The 18,987-nt window shown below is 39.4% G+C and overlaps 1 protein-coding gene across 2 annotated transcripts in view; it reads right to left on the bottom strand.

Annotated features, from left to right (window-relative positions):
- TTLL7 (tubulin tyrosine ligase like 7) overlaps positions 1 to 16,604 on the bottom strand; it is a 73,723-nt gene extending 57,119 nt beyond the window's left edge. The window contains exons 1-2 of one of the 2 annotated variants that reach the window (XM_062003744.1): positions 16,484 to 16,604; positions 6,695 to 6,755 (exon numbers count right to left, since the gene is read on the bottom strand). The gene's annotated coding sequence lies outside the window, so the exon portion shown is untranslated. The remainder of the gene's footprint in view (positions 1 to 6,694; positions 6,756 to 16,483) is intronic. The other variant, XM_062003745.1, reaches the window with a different exon arrangement.
- Between the last annotated feature and the right edge of the window lie 2,383 nt (positions 16,605 to 18,987).

The following is an 18,987-nucleotide window of genomic DNA, read 5'->3' on the forward strand; positions in this document are numbered from 1 at the left end:
CAGAAATACATGACCCAGAGCACTAGCTGTGAGTTGCAGGCTAAGCCACGGGAGCAGTGGACTTGTTCCTGCTTAGACTTCCATGCTGTATATGTCCCCAGCACAGTACCACAAGAAGTTCCAGTTCACCAGGAAGAAAACCTAAGACCAGGATGCTGAGGAAGCTCCAATCCTCCCAAGTAAACTGCAACTGTTTCTCAGATTGTACTTCAGATAAGCAGTTCTCTAACTGGAGGAACAGGTGACTTGGGAGAGACAGGAACGTATCTTTGAGGCAATAAATGAAGGGCTGTTGCTGAGAGAGGGGAGATACTTTGTTCTCAGACCCAGGTCCTCCCCAGACACCATTTTTCCAGCCTGTAACACTTGATTTGTTTTTATTGCACAGTTCTACTCCCAGGTCAGAGCACAGTTGTCTCAGACATGCTGAAGAAAAAAAGATCTGCAGTGCAGACCACTTTGCAGGCAGCCTCTGTGGCCCCAGTGGAACTGCCAGTTACAGGGTAAAACTTAATACAGGGCCCACCAGATCATGCAACAGTAATGGCAGCAGCCAGGTTACGATTACATCAAATTCCAAGTCAGTGCTTATGACTGACAAGTTTTTCCTCATAAAATAAGCATAACCTATAACCCACGCTCAGCTGTAACAATGTAGAAGCGTATCTCTCTAGTAATCTACATGAAAGACCTGCTTCTAAGAGATTGCTTTTATTAAAATGGAGGAAAGTATTCTATTTCCAAGAAGGGACTAACAGAGCTTGCTTAACCTTGGCAAGTTAGCTATCAGGAATCACTGAATTTACACTCAAACAGAAAAGGATCACAGTTCCTGCTGTATACACAATTTCCCTCCCAAAAGTGTGATACAAATTGGTGAAGGTTTTTTGCTCACCCATAGTGATTCAAGTATGGCCGAACAAAAATCGTTAACCTATAAATGGAGAAAAAATCCTGAAGAAGAAAAGCATATATCTTCATCAGGTTAGCACATTCTTATACAAATAAGTACTTTATTCAAAGGGCTCTACTGGAAAGAAAAAAAAAAAAAAAAAGATCAGATGTTATCTTTATGGTTGCCTGGCAAAGGTGTGAAAGAAGCAGCAAGAGAGATACACTGCACATAATGCTGTCCTAGAAACAGAGAGGTTTTTTCCCTCCAGAGACAGTAGAAGTAAAGTAGTCTTGCTGGAGAATGAAGGGTTGCACACAGACAGGGACCAAAGCAGATGCCTGAGTCCATCTAAAGGAACAGTCTGAAAAAGGTATGAGGGCACCTGAGTGAGAAGGGGGTATCAGTATGAAGCAGTGGTTTCATAGTTAATGGTATGATCCATGTTTCCTTGATTGCAAGTTGTAATATCCTGTGGAAAATTAAAAAGTTATTTTTTGCTGCTACACAAATTAAGTGTATCATAAGAAGTTAGTGAATTGCCTGAAAAAATACTTCTTTATATAGTCTAGGCCAGAAGAATATTTTTTAACAAATCTCTCTTTTATTTCCTAAGTTATATGCTGATAACAGATGACCTCTGTCTTTCATGATCCTTCACTCTACATCCTGATGCAGTGTGGAGATGAAAAGGCTATTTTTAACCTCTATATAGGGATTGCATGCCATCAGAACTCTTTTTTTCCCCCAAAAAAAATAGTAAGCATGCCAGAAAAAGGACCAAAATACAGAAGGGGAAGTCAAATACAAATATACTCAATCCAAAGAGATTGTTTAAGCTAACTGGGTCATATCAGTAACTATGAAATCACTACTGTGTATCCTAACAAGGAAATACTAGATTGCCTATATAGATTTAAAACACATTTAATTCAAAAGATTTAAGCACTAAGATTGGTAGAATAACCTACTATCAAAGCACTCCATGTTCCAACGCAGAGACATTGTATCGCTCAGTGGACTGGTTTTGACATTAATCTCTTCCTTCCTTCTAGCTACTGTGTCTCTACTGATGACCAGTTTGAAAAGCTCCATGGGCTATGCCTGTGCTTAACTTCACATTGATGAAATGAAAATGTGACTTCAGATATTAAGCCATGCACCTATGCCAAGATCTCTCAAAGACAACTAATATTTTGTATCTTTCTATTTACCTAGGTGAAGTGCTACAAAGACTAGATTGTCAGTTTTATTTCCATTTCCTGCATTCTTTGTGTACAGACAAGTAATTACTAACCAACGGTAGAAAATTTTAGACTAGACTTTAAAACTAGCAGACAGCTTTCTTCTGAGTCCATTAGTACAATTTTCTCAATGCTGTCAAAAGTGTCTGGATATGCATAGTTGCTGGGAAGAAATCCACAAAGCTCATGACATAAGGAGCTTTCAACTCTGAAATGGAGACACATCGAAGACATAGTTACAGAGCTTGGCAGATGACCATAGAGATGGAATGGTAACATCACAACATTGCAGTCACCACTCCTCAGCTGGAAAAATAAAATAACAAAAATATCACAGAAACAAGAAGAAGAAAGAAGCAAAAACATTCCTCAGAACATTGACCTAGCAAACATCTGTCTTTTTCCAGTCTAACCTAAATAATTATGCTTTTTACTCCCTTGGAGTGTGAAAGTCTGGATACACTGCAGTGAGGAGTCTGCTATCTATTAGTTACACAAAACTGTAACCTACCTGTGATCTGGATTTGAGTTATAAAATGCATATTCAAAATGAGATTAAGACTTTAACAAAAATTATAACGGAGAAAAATGCCTTTTTCAGTAACATCTTCAAATAGCAAGGTAATCATGGTTTGCAGTAATTAAACTGCACATTTAAAAGTCTCATATGCTTCCAGGACTTTTTTTTATATGTCTTGACAAAACTTATGTTTATGTGTTCCTGCTACAAGCAAGCATAGCCAAGCAGTTTTATTGTAACATGCTAAAAGGACAATTTGGTGGCACATTTTCACTCCTACATAGAAATTCCACATGCAAAAAGTAATCCTCATTTTGAGGCTCAGAGTGTCAAAATGACATGCTTGTTTTTAAAAGGCTATCTGTCAGCTAGCTTAAAAATGCACATACATTAGCATTTGGTTCAAAATATTATGAAGTCAAATGAACTCTATTAATTTCAACACCCTTCACTCTCACCATCAAATAAGACAAGATGTTTATTCAGCAGTTCTTTTAGATAAAGTGACTGTACAGAGTTCTCAGGTGTTTAATTTGTAAAAAAGGACAGCTACAAGCTACACAAGAATATCAACAGCACGATTTACATGATAAAACTTTTTTGAATCATGCAGTTCTGTAAAATAATTCTCTGAAGTAGTTTATCCAAATGGTCAGAATTTATAAAACTTGAAAAGTTTCTCTGAACTACCAAACTACCAAAATAACCAAATCAAGCTACGGTAACAGCATTTTACCTCTGAATTCGTAAGTTACAGTTACTGTAGTGTGAGTTTAACCTTAAAATTGCTACTACCCATTCAAGACTCCAACCAGTCTTAAAGGCCCTAGAATCAGTCTTAGCCTTCTGTAACACAGATTACGTAACAAACATTTTACATCTACTCAGCAATACTGAAAACAGACTATCCTGATTCTTCCAGTCTACCTTCAAAACAGAATGCAAAACAGAGCCTAAGTCATCCTTATGAACCTGTATTTTTTGCTAGAGAACATAAAAGGTATGTCATCTTCAATGGTTGGAGTCTGATCAGAAGATGACCCTTCAGGGCCAGCTCTGAGGCTCAGTCATGTACATCTGCACAAAGCCTCGAGGCCTTTGTAGTCTCAGTTTATGGAAGATTTTTCTTTTGGTCTGTCCTGGCTTTGCACTTCACAGCTCTGGGTTGAGTTTCTTCATTGTTTATTATCACAAAAGGTTTATGAAATGGTAAATGCATATTCCCGATTCAGAAAATAGGAAATGTATCCTTGTTAAGAGGGTGGAAATGTCACAACATAAGAGGTTTGGAGGAATCACTGATTTCCTACTCACAATATACACAGATGAGAACTGGACACAGAATTTTTCTTTTCAATGAAGACTTGAAACAATATTGTTTCTTTTTGCATTCATCCATGTTCCAAAAGGAAACTCCAAATCCTTAGCTGAATTTAAATCAATGTCAAAGCTTTCAAAGCTGAAGATCGATTTTCCCTTTAAAAAATGACCTCCAAAGTATCTTTCATAGCAGAGCACACAATGTGACTATCTGTTGGCTCATTCTCATCCTTCAAAAGCCCTTTCTAATGTGATAACATATTTCAGGCTGTTAGCAATTAGAGTATTACAGTTTCATAGTTATATTCTGAATATTGAGAGGACTGTCAAAGAGACAGTATTAGAAGAGTACAATAAAAATGGTTATGCTTGATTTTTTTTTGTTCAGTAAAATAGGAAATATATTAATTTATGAGACAAGTGAAAAGAATCTGTATGACTTGCAAATCAATAACTCATAAAATAAAATGCCTAGAAATTTTCATAAACATAATTTTCATAAACAACATTCATAATGTCACAGGAAAATATTGACAGAATAACCCAAACATCCCAATCATGTTTTTTTATACAGTAAAATCTTAATTTCAGAAAATATATATCTGCATCTTGTACTACTTAAAAAAATATCCGCTTTAATAGTCTACTCTTTATCAGCAAAAAAGCATAGACAATGCATACGTCTTATACTATTGTTCACCACTTCAGTAAGTGTTGATAACACCATGAACCTGTCAGTAGGACAACATTTCACTAACTCTAGAACAGAAAATATTCCTAGCCCCTGATCACAGTAAGTTCCACTCAACACTCCTGAACAGAAATCCATTTCTATTTATTGTAACTCCCTACCTCAGCAACACCAACAATGATTCCACCTTCATATAAAACAGCACTGGAGTGATCTAGGTCTTTTCAGTCTGGAAGCATACGTTACATTTGAATGTATTGGACAAATCAGCTCTGCAGGGAGCAGCTGAGTGTCACAATAGAGGGGCTGGAACTATGACACCTGAAATGAAGAATTCCCTTTAAAACAAACAGGACTTTTTCTGGATTTGTCCTGGGAACCGCAACTGCAGGCAGCCGTGCTGACTGCCAGACTGCCAAACACTAATGGCCAACACTCTTTGTGGTGAGACAACCATGGCTGCTAATGAAAGAAACAGAGATGATAACATGTAATAATGATTATGTGTAATAATAATGTTGAAGTCTGACGTGAACAGTGTGGTTTTGGTAGGGAAAAAGAGTAAACGAGAGATTTTGGAGAACAAGAGAGTTGTGGTACATGTGGGAATGCCTCTACTCTGCTTTTGATGTTATCGTGTGCCAACCATGCTCCTCAATACAGCATGTCAACATACACCAACATGTGTCACAAAGTGTTTTAAGTTGTGCGCATCACACACAAATCACTGCTGGAATTAAACTACTCCTTTCATCTTCTGTCATTCATCTCTCAAAAGGTTTATTTCTCTGGCAAGAGATAGAGATCTTTGAGATCTACAAGATAGGACAATTTAATATTTTACATATGTCAGCATAGTTATCTTAGTAAAACAGAAAAAGCACTAATCCTTTAATGAAGCTGATATATTTGCAATGATTCATTGCATTATAAATAGCCTTTGGAGGAAAATTTACTAAGGATCTTGGGGAAGAAAAAAAAAAGTAAAAATGGCTATCTTTAGAAAGTTCCCCTTCACATATCCAATTTTCACTCCCTTGCTTCACGTTGGTGGCATTGGCTTCATGTTGAAAACAGTCTCAAGTTCAGGAATACAAGAACACAAACACTGTTAAAATCATTTCTCTTGACCTCTGTATATTCCAAGAGCCACACATGAAGCTCCACATGAAGCCTGCCCCATTTCGTCTCATATTTTACAGTTCTACAATTCATAGATCTATTTCAGCACCTCTAGACAGAGACTGCAGTCATCACACGTTGCCCACGATGACTCTGATTGAGGATTACATCATCCTAATTCCATGCTGACACATAACAATGTTTTCTAGTTTAGTAACAAGGATAACACTCCCACAGCACCCCAAAATATAAATTGGCAGACATTTGCCTTCAGTTGCTGCAACTGATGTACAAATGTTAAACAAAAAACCACGCCTTGAACAAACTACCAAGTGCACTCACAAGAAATGTCTATTCAAAGTCTTCTAGATCACCAAACTGTTTGTTACAGTAGCCTGACACTTCCAACTATGGATCTATTTGCTCAGCTCCATTGGGAATATTCATTTGTCTGTATGAGGCCTGGCAGACTTCTAATACTTTAATGACTGTACCGTATACTTCCACTATGTAAAGAATAAATGCTAGTCAGGAAATATTCACCGTTGGCCTACAGTATCACTAAGATTATAGCAACCAACACTCAGTGCCAGTATTTTATAAACAGTTGATAAATACAGATAGAAATTCCAGCAGCCACAAAACATTCAAGCAAAAACACACTTTCCTTCCCATAGCTTAGAGTTTAGGGCTCAATAGGGTACCACTTACTTGAAAATATTTTTACAAATAAAAACAGGAGAAAAATCAGTAGTTTCAAAAGGATGCAAGTCCTCAGAAGCTTCTCTAACTGGAATGGACACAACTTATAAAATATCATTTAAAAGGCTGGTTTGGCTCCAAACCCTCTGTGTCACACTATTTTTATCCCTTGTAGGGAATCTAAATCAAGTCACTATCCTTACCTGTAATTAGATGAGACTCCAGTATCCTACTACAGGAATATTTTGTGTATATTCTGTTCACCTGTAGAGAAATACAGTATGTAGTCACAAAGCCTATAAAAATAACATATCTTAAATATTAATTGTAAATTAAATATTTTGAATATCCAAAAAAAGAAAAATGGAACATATCAGACCTTATACACCCTAGCTTTAATTTTTGCTTAAAAGAACAAAGCATGAGAATAGTCTACCAGGATTTTCCAATATATGCTTGAATTCACCAGGATCAGAATCTGAATGGCATCTTCTGAATGGTAAGCACAGCATTATAGATGCAACCATGTTGTATTGAATACTTTATTTCTTGAGTAATCGCTCAATTAATCTGTCTCTGAGCTACAGAGATCATACTGACAAGGGGACCGTAGCTTTTAATGCAGTTTTAAACTAACTCCAAAATTTGAGGAGATAATTGTCCTAAGTATGACTATTTGCCTTCATTACTTTAATCATAGCAGCAGCACAGTTGCAAGTTAGGAACATCACAGTTAGTCCTGTCCTCATTCATCTTGGTCAACTCTCAACAAACACCACTCAAAAGCGATTGGCTCTGGAGTGTGTGGCTCAATGGGCTTTCTGTTGGTTAAAAGCTATTCTTGAGAAACACACTGAAATAGAAGTTGCCAGTTTGAGGCTAGAGCAATGGAATATTTAATTCACTTAGCAGGATTCCATTTGATGTTTCATTACTTTAATCTTACATTTTTTAACTTGTATTCTTAATGAAGCAAAAAGACAAACTTATACAGTCAAATACATGCTGGCTGAAAAGTCAATTGTTTTTCAAATACTCAAAAGAAACAATTACACTCATTTCTTATTATGTTATAGCAACACACATCACCACCACTCAAAATAAAACATGACTGAGAACTGATCTACACACTTTTTTTTAAAGCATTATCTTAGGCTGAAAATTACAATATTTATTGGTTTTTTGCTTCTTTCTCAGACATATCACATCCTTCATATATATTAAGAAATTTTTGTGGCCAAGGAGTATATTTTCCTGATAATCTCAATAAGGAAAAAACAAATGCAAACCAAGACAAATGCATTTAGAAATACAAAGTATGTAAAAGCTATTTAACAACCAGAAGACTAAATATTTCCTTAAATGTTTAATGCAAAGTTTTGGCACAAATGAGAATGAGGGAGAAAACCACTGATAATCTAAACAGAAAGAAACGGAGAATAAACTGGGAGTCAGTGCTCGTTATTGATCCAGGACTCTGGAAATTATTTCACGAATGTGAAACTTTTTTCCAATTTTATGTTCCTTTGATTGCTCAAAGGAAGAAAGACCTTTTCTCCGGGAAATTTCCCAGTTCTATCATTGAAAATAAACGTATACAAAGTACAAAATTTGTCTTGAGTTTACAGTGAAAATGAGAACAAGCCAGTTGTAACAGGGTCTCCTCCGTAGTCCAGTGAAGTAATCAGACACTTCTACTGACTTTTGTAGCCTTTATATGATAGTGTTTCAGTTACACAACAGCCCTGCTGGTGACACAATTCAGGAACACAATTAAGACACATTCATTTGGTAACAAGATCAACCCATGTCTTATCCAGATTAAAACTACATTCCATTTAAGTCAAATTTTCCATCACAGTAAAGATTCCACCTAAAAATAATGGAGTTGCCTCTGAATTTCTTTCTTTCTTGACAGAGATTATGAGCTTCAAATATCACTCCCAGAACTGCTTAGCAATCTACGGGGAATGCTTCATATTTCATAGCTAACCTAGGATTCACAGGTTCAAAAACAGGGATTACTGTGCAGGTCATATATAGATATAGCACCACAGAAAGAGCTTCTTCCTGTTCTCCAGCAGCATATTTTGCCTAGCTAGTGGATCAAGATGTAGTATATTCAGAAGACATTGTTGAATCTAGTTCTCTATTATAAGGAAAGATAAACTATGAGCTCAAGTATGTATCAGAAACAGCACAAAAACTGTGAAAATGAGCAAGAATGCTAGAAAAACAACTTATTCCAAAATATATGTGGTAAAAAGAATGCATTAGCATTCAAATCGAAGGTAATATATTTCAGTTACCATAGTTTGCAATAGTGGGAAAAAAATTTAACAGCAGCATGCAGCAGGATGATATATCAAATCCATCTGCAAACAAATTACTGATAAGAATGCAAAAACTTTAGTTATCATGAATTTAACTGATGAGATTACATACTGCAGAATAAACAGTCATACCAGGACCTCCCACTGATACAGAAACATTTGAAATACTTCTGCAGTAGAAGCAGCAGAAGCAGCAAAATGAAATCACTTACCGTTAGTGTTGCACTGCTGAAACTATCTGAGGAGTCAGCCCTCAGGAAACAGATTTCTCTATCAATAATTGACAGCTGATACAGTTTCAGGCAGTACTGGTACACCAGGGAAAGACAAGCAGCAGCCCCAGCTCCTTCTAAAAAGTGCTAGGGATAGGCTAAATGAGATCTCTCTCAACTCTTTCCAGGTATTTTCTCCATGTATTTTGGATGAAAAGAGAAAGGCATAACACATGCTACAAGAAGAGAATGTGTTATTTCCCACTTCACTTACAGTGTGACAAGAGCTGTGGGAAGAAAGCCAGCAGGATTTAGTCACAACAACAAGCTAAAGAGAAGTAAAATCTAAAACCAGAAAATGGCTGTGACTGGGAAGGAATTACACCAAAGACATGAGGTACCATAACCAGAAAAATTATTTCTCCCAATGTAGAATTAAGTGGTCAAGATCATAACAACATAAAATAATAGTGGAGAGGTAAGCTAAAGAAAATTAATAGTTCATAACCTGCGACAAGAAAAAGGGTTATGATTCCCTTCCAGCCTTGAACCAAGGACATTTGGGTTTTGAAGTCAAACCAACTTGGTTTCGGGGAGGCCAGGATTACAATCTATATATAGAGTAACTTTTAAATCAAACGAAATCTGAAGTGATGGAAAGTGAAACGTTACTACCTTTCATGGGATAACTCTGTAGCATTCTGAAAATGTTCTCATTTCTTAGATTTGGTTGGGTTTTTTTACAATATCAATTTATATCAACAAGAATTTTTTTTCTGACATCATTTCACAAGACAACTTTTCTTTGTCATATTATTTTTCTTTTTCATTAAAATTGTTCTCATTTGACAGCTCAGTACATTTTAATGAGGATGGACTGTGAATGCCATCTGACAGCAAAAGGTTTGGAAAAGTCTTTTGTTCAAGCCGGTTACTTCTCACAGGAAAAAAAACCAAACAAACAAAACAAAAAAAAAAAACCCCAAAACACACCCACAACAATAATAACAAAACTACAAACCTTCAGAAACAAAATAAACAAAACTGAAAAAAAACCCCTCTGGAGAAATCAATTGTACTCTATTCTCGTGTCAGTTTCACAGCAGTCACATTGCATGTGTCAAGACCAACTGCACTACTACTGTCACCTGCGTCCTACAAAAACAAAGTATTGTGGAGAGTCAGGTTTTAGTGGGATAGCAAAGGATTCACATAAAGTGTCTGTATTTCCACTAGCTGTAGTGCCATCCTTTAGGAATCATATACAGGTAGATGGAAGATGAGAGCTACAATATGCATTAAAGATATTTCTTATTACTTTCTTCCTCCTTTGTTTACAAAGTGGAAGAGCTGTTCTTTCTGAATCACAGAGAACATGTCTCTTCTTTGCCCATTCAAGTGAAAAAGAAAAATCAAACAGCTGTGTATATTTGCACCAGAAGCACAAAGAAATAAAGCTCTGAACACTCGAAAGGTCTACCACTATTCAATATCTCTACTAGTTTGCTTCCATTTTTCCAAGTTCGTAAGAAGTATGAGTCTCCTTGTCACAGAAAACAATAGAGAAAAATACTACAATGAAGACCAACAAAAGACATTGCAAGCACATTTATTCCTCAAATATGAAGACATAACAGTAGATTCATCTGTACAAATGTACATCTCTACAATGTAGATTTTGAGCTGGTTTCTCTGGGCTGCCTTCACAGGCAGCCTACGTATAATCAGCACAGGCAGCTGCAAGTATCTGGATTAGAGACGTATAAACACTGGTGAGCTGAATCCCATCCAAGTTGCTCAGCATGAAAATCTCACTCTACTTAAATAAAAAGTGAACAAACAACAAAAAAAAAACCAGCCCACCAAGGACTAAGGCCTCTAACTTAGGCTGTGATTGGACAAGTTATATCTTCTAAAACTGAAAAAAAGGTGAATTCCAAGGACTTTGAATACAGTGGGAAATTATAGGAGGAAACTTGGTGCAATTTCCTGTGGAACAGAACTGGGAGTCGAATCTGGGCATCTCTGAAGTCTCTTCTCATAGACAATGTTTCCCCATGGTTCTTTGTATGACCTTGGTTTCAATTTTCTTATATCCAGCTGTTGGAAAGTCAGCCTCACAGGTCCATTAATCTAATATCCTCAGACAGCTAAAACAGCATTATGTACGTATGTCCCACAACTGATTGAAAGGTATTTCTTCTTCATCAGTGAAACTAAATGATGTGCTGATTATCTGCATCAGACACTTCCAAACACCTACTCACAATAATGTATCTTCTTTTTTATTTTAGCCTATAAATTTTATTTCATTTTCTCTGAAAACACCAAAGACTTACTTTCTACATGTGTTTGTATTCCTCAGTGTTGCTTTTAGCAGAAAAGGCCACAACGTCCTTTCGTTTTCTCTTGATATCTAGAGGCAACAAAGGAAAGTAATATATAGGCTTTTTTAAAAGACTGCTTGGAGTCATTAACTGCATCATTTCCCAACTGGTGTCCAGAATTTCAAATCTAACTCTGTATTGCTCCCGTACTTTTCTTCTTTTTCTTCACTTGTGGATGCTGCTCTGGATCAATGACCTACAAGATTCTCAGCTATACTGAAGACCTTGCAACAGTCCAAAACAGCACTGATTCCTGTCTTATCATGCAGCAACACTTTATTTTACTTACTGAATATGTCCTCTCCATCCTCAGAAACACTCTCTTCAGTAAATGCTTCCATTTTTAAAATGGTACAAAATGTACCAAAGTCATATTCTCATGTTCATTTTAAAGCAAAAGATCTTATTCAAATTAATGCCTAATTGTCAATGCTCACTAGTAATTTATAGTTTTTCAAAGTCATCAGGTTGACATAAAGATTAAAAGTTAGGATAATGTTACATCCCTCTAAAGAGTCACATGAAATGAAATGTAATTTAAAAAGAGTGTTTTTTCCTGGGTGAATAAATTGCATGCATCTTTCATACCTCTTCTATCAGTAATGTATATGAAGTGCTTTAGCACATTTCTCACACACCAAGCTTGGAAGGATAAAACAATTTAACAAATTCACAGAAATTTCATCTTCAATGAACACCAAACACGTGACAATCACCCATAAAAGAAAATGTTGACTACCATCATATCTACATTTCTATATTTTTCAAGAAAAGTCCATTCCAAGCAAGCAAATAAGATCAACTTCCTTATAAAATCTGACAGTCTTCTACCCTGTCAGTCTATTCTTTTTTGTGTTCATAAACAGTACCTAGATGTTTGCCTCTTCACCTGCATGAATTCAGTATTAAGCATCTGATTTTATTTTCTCATGCTATACTGCAATGCTTCCCCTGCACCCTATAGGGATATTACTGTGCTGGTTTTCAGGCGCTAAAAATAAAACAAACACATGTCAACCCAAGGACAGCGCTGGAAGGAAACATACTTTAATGTAACCAAAGAAGAATATATTTAGCTTTTTGCTACTAAGCAAGGATGAAAATAAACTTGTCAACACATCGCTGTGTCTAACTGTGAAGCCCACGCCCCACTCAATTCTCTCTGCAGCATTTATTACATGTGAAAAGCAGACTTTGTCTATCTGTCTTCTTAAGAGTGACTGCTAGTACTCTCTTACTATTGTTGGCCAGAAGGGGCTTCTGAACTGCAGCATAAAGCACTTCACCCTTTTAGGCAATCAGTTTTTCTATCAATTAACAGTAATGTTGCCATCCAAGGTGCATTTGAGCAGTGGTACGTATTAAGACTTCAATCTGGAATCCTTCCAAAACCAAACACAAGCATAAGTGGGAAGTGGCATGTCACTCCACAGAAAGTGAAGAGTGAGCTGTTTTCTTCTGTATTTCTGTCACTATTTTAGTAAATTTGGGCTCCCAATAAAGCAGTACTGATTCTGTGTCCCCAGACATGAATGTTCATCAAAAAAAAGTGATGATATTCCTAAATACTGACTTTGAAGCAAAGATTTTCTTTTTTATTTATATCCATATTTTTAACATTTTAAAGGATTTCAACTTGTATTTTGAACACTGGAAAAAGAAACACTACAACTGTATATACTGGCCTTCATTTTGGAGATCCTGTATTCTGTTTAAAACTGATACTGAAGGTAATAATCCTTACAGCTGCTTTTAGTCCTTGAAAACACAAAACCAGTTCTCTATACTATTACACTAGAGCTTGCTTCCTGGTATATGGAATTCAAGGCAATAGCTAAAAAAAGTCAATAAATGAGTATGAATTAAAGTGGTAGTATTTTTTAAGTATTTTGTACAGCTGTATGAGTGTTTAAGAGAGAAGGCAAAGAAGAATATTGGGAACAATCCAAAAGCTATGACTCTAACCCCTACAGAACCTGTAGGTTCATATATTCACCACCACGAAGAAAGTATCCAGTGGACTAAGGTGCTATGGAACCTCCTGGTCTGAAAGATCCTCTTGGTTCCAGCAGAGTGCCACAGTGGAACAGGAATATTTGCCCTAATACCAAACAGATTCATGGTGACTACTTCAGTATGTTAGTTTTTTTCTCCCACATATATTCTCAATTACAGATTATTCTCTTACCCATTAGTGTAGCAGTCATCAACTAATTCCATTCTAAATTTAAAATACATTAGTATCTAAAATATTAATGCTTAAAAGGTTCGTTGGTTCCAGTAAACTTTAAAGGAAGCTCATAAAATCTACAAGAGGAGTAGCTGCAAAGTACCATGCTGGCAGGGTTTTTGGTAAGGATTAACAGAGCTCTAAAGAGCTTCCTCATGCTTAAGAGCCATTTGAATCCTGCTGCCAGAAATCAAATGATCCAAATTAACTTCCTAGATGTGTAGAAAATAAAAGTGAATCTGAGGCTAAATATTCTAAAGATCACAAAGGGAAAACTAAAATCCAGCTAATATCCTCCAATATGCTGTAGTACTTGCATCTTAGCTTGAACAGTTTGTATGTGTCTTTCCAAATAAAATGAACTCCTACTACCTTTACACAGACTCTGGCTCTTTTTTAGGAAAATATGACTACTTCCCTCCCACCTCAGATCACTGTGTCAACTCTGAATGATGGAAATACTTCATCAAAAAGCCTGACAAGCATTCATCTTATTCTTCAGGGGCTGATACAGAATCTATCGATACAATTCAGGCTCTTTATGATTTAGGACTGGCCCAAAACTCACAACAATTCTAAGGCAGTAATAACAATCAAAATTTTCTGAAGGTTTGCAGGAACTCACAGATATGAGAAATAACCAATAACTAAATGCAAAAATACTCCTTAATACAACACAAAAACATGGGGACACATACACACTCTCAAACCACAAAAAAAACCACTGAACATCAAAATGTGGAAGTTCAAGAAATGAGTCATTTGCCATATATATCCTACTGAAACTTTTAAAACTTATAATAAACATCCACAGATGGAGATTCAAATCGAGAAATCTTATTTCTGTCTTCCTTGATGCTGACAATTCAGAGCAAGCACATTTGGCAGTCCACATTAGTCTGCTGCATTTCACCTTCAAAATATTTTTACAGCCTTTATTATCAACATACAGTATGACAAAGAACTCAGGGAAAAAAAACACATGGTTTAGTGTTTAACTACTTATTGACTAGTTCATCTCCCAGTTCTTCAGACTTGTCCACAACTTCATCTACACTGTCAATTTAAAACTATCAGCTTTGGAAAAAAGAAGGAACAAACCCTTATTTTATTGCAAACTGGAGGCTCAGATTACTAAAATGATTGCTCGATTACTGGAGTAATTACCTCATAACGGCTGACAGGCTTGATCTCCTGGCCTCTCCCAAACTGCTGGGCACATCCCTTTGAAAGTATGTGGAATGTACCCAACCAAACCATTAAAAATAAAATTGACAGCCACTGTGCTACACTGTCTTACATAATACTGCTAATATCTACAGGTAAAAACATGTTCTTTCCTTACGACAGAAATTCCATATTCTGTATGGAACAGCTCATGTAGTTTGAAACCTTGTAAATTTCTGTTCAGAAAACCTAGCTTGAAAAATAATACTTTCATATGTCAGTATAGATGCTATGTTTACTCATCAAGTAAGAGAAAACCCTGGCATAATAGCTGCTTCTGTCATTTTTTGTTCAAAGTAGCAGCCTACTTCTATTAAAAACTATATCCTAGAACTTAAAACATGGGCAAAAGCTCCTACTGATGCCAAGTCACTGTGTATTTTGAGATGCTCTGTAGAATTTGGGAGACAACCAATTCCCACATAGAAAAGTGCTTCTAGTCTTTCAGTTGTGCAAACAACCAGCAGCAGGATTTCTCCAAGACTTTTTTAGATGAGTTCTAACACCCTGGTGCATAATATTAATACAGGATTTCAGTGGGAAAGTACCCAGAGGAGGGTGGGCAGTGTCGCTTGGTTGGTTTAGGTTTATTTGTAGAAGGAATAAAATCTAACTGGTATTCAAATTGAAAGTACTTAAGAAAGGCACAAAAGGGATCAATATTGAAGCTTTAAGTCAGTTTCACAGAGCTCAACAATAGGTTCAAATTCCAGCATCAACTGGTTTTCCCTTTTGCTTACAATTCTGTGTGGTTTCAATAGCAGAAATTCAAAAAGATTACACAGATTACGGGCTTTCAATTAAGCGCAGAAAGTGCAGGAAGATATTTGACTAGTATCTCCAGAGATTTAACTTGTTCTATATTTCAGCCTCCACTGGGTACCACTGCCGACAGACGAGCCCATTTTAGCCTTAATTGGCTTTGATGAGACCTGGCGGTACGTGCGACAGGACCTGCATAGATGATGGACTCCGCACGGAGAATTTGGGGAAAGAATGAATACCTTTAACCCTGAAGTTCCTCACCCCTCACGCTGCAACACGCACGCCGTTCTGTCCCCTCCCAGCACGAGGGCTGCGCGCTGCATTCAGGAAAATTCCCACGGGGCCGCTGCCCCCCGGCACCGCGCAGTCCCGCCCGCACCTGCGCCCCAGCCCCGCGCTGCCCGAGCCCGGGGTCCGCCGCCGCCACGGGTGTGGGCTGCGGGAGAATGCTGTCTGCAGAGCCAGCCTCTGGTCCCGCAGCCCACACGCCCTCAGGTCGGGCACCCGAGAGGCAGCGAGAGCTGGCAGCCCTGCCCCGCGGTCCTGCCCGGAGCATCGCCCCGAGCCGGCAACACACCCCGCTGCGGCACGGTTCGGGAACAGACCCGCATCTCCGGCTGTCCGCCCCCCCCTCCGCCAGCTCGCCGGCACCGCAGCCCACAGGCTTGTCAGCGCTTGCCCTTCCCCGCTGCCCCTCCCTCGCGGGCGACGATGCTGAATCACGCCGGGTAGCCGCTCCCCGGGACCAGCAGCCTGTTCCCAGCCGGAGCGGGGCGGCGGCGGGGCAGGCGAAGCGCGGGCGCAGAGGGCGAGCGTCCCGCTGTTCCCTCACTCTTACCTGTCGGGGCGCGGAGTGGGAGGTCCTGGAGCACCGCTGTCCTCCCAGGGGTGCTGCGATGCCAGGCCGGGCGCTGCGTGCCGCTTCTCACGGGCGGTGCGGCGGAGCTCTCCCGAGCGGCAGCATCCGAGCCAGGCACTAACGGGAGGAGCAGTGGGAGGTTACGGCGGAGAGTTGGAAGAGACCATTCCCCGCGAGGGGGCACGGCCGGCGGCCAGCCAGGCGGAGCGGGAAAGGCGAGCCTTCCCACCCAGGTACGAGCGAGGAGAGCGCCTGAGAAGAGGCGGGAGATATCCGCGGAGAGGGGAGGGCGGTGCCCGGGGCGGAGGCCGGCCCTACGGAGCCGCCTGTCTCCCCTCGGCCCCGCTCGCGGTGGGAGCGGCCCGTGCTGCCTGCTTGCCCGAGGACGCGAGCCGAGGACCTAGCAACCGAGCGGGCGGCGCCGCGCTCCAAGCCCCGGGGCGATCGCCTCCTCTCGGCCCGTTAGAGCTGCACCCGCCGAGGGCCGCGAACAGCCCGGGGCCTGGCTCCGGCTGCTGGAAGCGCTTCGGGATCCCAGCGGAGGGCTGTCGGGGGCGGGGAGGGGCGCAGGCCGGGGCTGAAGGGAGTGTGCGCTGCGGCCCGGGGAGCCCCGCGGCATCCCTGGGCAGGCATTCCCCTGAGCCCGCATTCCCCTGGGCCTTCCCGGGCGCCCGCGGGAGTCGCTGGCAGCGGGTTGCGCCGGAGCAGGTGGAAGAGCCTGCGGCACTGCAAGAATGCGGCCCCCGGAGCGGGCGGCGGATCCCTGCAGGGTGACTGCTGCCTGCCCGGGGCCTGTCGTCACCACCGGAAAGCACAGGCTCCGTGCTGATTTAAACGCTGTTTCAAACGATTTTTTTTCCTCTTTTCCCCGTTCGGTTGTACAACCAATGTTTTTTCTCCAGCGTGAACAACCGCTGTTTGCCACCCTAAAAGGGCAATTTCAGTCTTTTCCTGAAATAGTTCGCATCATGCCGTAAAGCACAGGACCCAATCACATAAGTACACTAACGACAAAACATCATATCAAAAGTGTTTTAAAAGAGTACCAAAGTAATACAAACTTGCAAAAAAAAAAAAAAAAAGAAAAACCCAACTGAAATTTAATCCCTTATCTCAATATATTATGCAAATCCTCTTTATCTGTTTACCAAGGTTGGGAGCCAGATTCACGAGCAGTCGAAATCACCAGGGCATTGGATTTAAAGTGATTTATATTGGCCATGGAACTAGCTGTAATCATGTGTTGGCTTATTCTGGTTGCTAATGTTTGGGGTTTCTTCTCTTTTACCAATTAATTTATTCATACTGTTAAGTTCTTACACCTTCCTCACTACTACATACCTTTAAAATCATAGAATCATAGAAAGGTAGGGGTTAGAAGACACCTTTAGGTATCATCTAGTCCAATCCCCCTGCAGAAGCAGGTTCACCTAGATCGGGTCACATCAATTTCAGTCAAACCTTTTCTCCACAACCTCTTGAATAAATTAAGCTTTCCATGAGAATCTCAACAACTACCTTTGCAAGGCAGTTAGAAATAAACATATTCAGTAGGTTTAAAGTTTTCTTTTCCTTAGTTGGAAAGAACTGGAATGGAGAAAGTTGACAACGTTAAATGACAAGAAGCAAGTCAGCTGAAAATTATATTGCAACTTGATCAGTATGATGTTTTTTGTTCTACTTTAACATGTTGCAAGGTAAGGTAATATTTTAATAGGAACAGATTGCAGGCTTCTTGCAAATAACTAGAATGATCGTTAAGCACAGAATGTCACATGAAAAATCCTTTAGGGAACCCAAGAGAGATGTCAGACAGTTTTCGCATGTTTCATATGGATTTGTAGCTTGTGAAGTGGAAGAATTTCTTACTTTTTACAGATATGGTATTTTTCATTGGGTTTGATTACAGTCTAGACTGTGATTTTTACTGATACACAGAAATTATCATTTATTTATAACTCAAACTTTTGTTAGGCTTGTCAAAAAAAGAAGCAGAGGTATAATTTCAGCCCACAAACATGTAATCTCATGGAAATTCATATGCTTGTTTGTGTAGGTAAATGGTTGTAGGAATAGATGGAAATTTTAAGGAAAGAAACACCATGCTAAAGCAGAGGCAATGGGATGGGACATAAGCTTGTCTCTGTGCCAGCAGTCTTTCTTATTCTCACAGCTGTGAGAAAGCTGTGTTACAGGATACTCATAGGGAAAGGTTTGACTTTCTCTCCGTTAGTCATTTGGAATGCTGCCGCTGCCTGAAGGTTTACATGCATTGCATGTTATCTGCAGGTCAAAGCTTGCTCCGGGCCTACAGCAGAGCCTGCCTGTATTGCTTTAGCTGTGTGTCCACATTCCACAACCTCAGCCAAGTCTCTACACCCCAAAGTCTGAGGTGCACCTCTCTGCTGATCAAATTATGTAACATGATGGGAAGAGCAGCAAATCACAGACAAGAGTCTATGATGAGAGACTGTGCCCAGCTC

This window comes from Colius striatus, chromosome 10 (assembly GCF_028858725.1).
Source record: "Colius striatus isolate bColStr4 chromosome 10, bColStr4.1.hap1, whole genome shotgun sequence".
Classification (NCBI taxonomy): Eukaryota; Metazoa; Chordata; class Aves; order Coliiformes; family Coliidae; genus Colius; species Colius striatus.